The sequence below is a fragment of the Thunnus thynnus genome, chromosome 2, assembly GCF_963924715.1.
Source record: "Thunnus thynnus chromosome 2, fThuThy2.1, whole genome shotgun sequence".
Lineage (NCBI taxonomy): Eukaryota > Metazoa > Chordata > Actinopteri > Scombriformes > Scombridae > Thunnus > Thunnus thynnus.
The window spans coordinates 16,009,068-16,010,744 of record NC_089518.1 but is presented as its reverse complement, the minus strand read 5'-3'; positions in this window follow the sequence as shown (position 1 = coordinate 16,010,744).

Below are 1,677 nucleotides of genomic sequence, written 5' to 3'. Positions count from 1 at the left end.
ATTATATTGGGTCTTTGGTTCCGATAATAAATTGCATTGTGGTATTATTGTCTGTAAAATTTTGCAAGGCCAAATTAGGATAATTTACTTCATACGTTAATTAGCTGAAGGCCCAAATAGCCTAGGTTATCTGTGCGAGGTTAAGTGGTGATACTGTATGATTTAAGATAAGAAATACAATTATTGCAAATAGTCTGTCTTCATGATCATGATAATCATATGATTTTGAGACAAACAAAGGTCCCAACACAAGAAAGTTAAGTCCAAATAATTTGTGTGGCCAAAATTATCATATTCTAACATGACAAATAGCTTTCAGATTTTAATTTTATGCCATAGTTTTGCGTAGGTGTGAGTGAAATGTTTTATTTCCTGGTAAGTAAGAGAATGTGTCTTAATGTCATCTGTTACACATTTGTCTCTTTCTGTCTGTCTTTTAGTGAATGTATTCAGTTGTGAAATGTTGGGATATCACGGATCTATATAGGCTACGTCTCGTGAAATTTGACTTGATTGAGTTCACATTATTTCTTGTGCAAGATTTTCTTATCTATTGATTAAAAGGTTTTTTCAAGAATATTTGAAATGTGCTTTACTATATAATGAATCCCTCCCCTAGATTAAGGTAACTTTATTTGAAATAAAGCACACACATGTATAGCCTACTATATGTGGGAATACTGAACAAAATGTACTTTCATTCACCACCATGGATATTTTCTTTGGTGAAAGGAGTACACGATATTATCCCTTTCCGACACTGTGGACAGTGGGCTTTTAAAGAATTTTGTGTCAGACTTCTGTACCTTTGGGGAGGGAAACAAGAGGACTTTTACCAAACAGACACAGTGCCACCTAGCGGCTGGCGTCAGAGAGAGTGGAGGATAAACGCCCAGAAAATACTTGTAGATGGCAGTCTGAACTGGCAAACAAAGACCAATGTTAAACCTAAACACCAGTCTGAGGCAAGAAAACATTACACTTTGATTTGTATGAATTTTTATTGTCATATAAGATGTTATATACATATATAACATATATATATGTATGTATATATATAGGGTTCCCTTAAAATATATGTATGTATATATATAGGGTTCCCTTAAATTCTGTATTATGTATATACAATCAGTCCTTTTGTGAAATTTTAAACAGTCACGTATTTGTGCATTGTTTGATTTAAAAATCTAATAATTTTTGTTCTATTTTGTCAAATGTTCAACAGAATTTAAGGGAACCCTAAGAATTCAATGAAAGGTGAGCAGTATCACCGACTGGGGCAACAGGGAATGAATATACTGCATGTGTATTATTTTCATTGCAGTAATAAGAAAAACTATTCGATTTTCAAAAAATAATCAGATAATCACTTATTCTTACTCTCTTTAGAAAGTTTCAGCTACAAAAGCAGACTATGTGCTTAGCCCTGCAGCCAGAGGAGAGGTCTGTATGTCAGGGCTGAAGCTGGAGACAGGTCAGGACAAGGAAGTGAAAGACGCTGGGAAGGAGTGTGTGATTGTGTGTGTGTGTGTGTGTGTGTATTTGGAATTTTGGGGGTGTATGCACTACTTGCAGCTGGAAGGACAGCAGCTTAGAGTGGAGTGAGGAGGCTGGGATAGCAGTGTTTGTGTTTATAAGGAGACATGGGGTAAAGTACCTGTCTTCTAGAGACGGAAG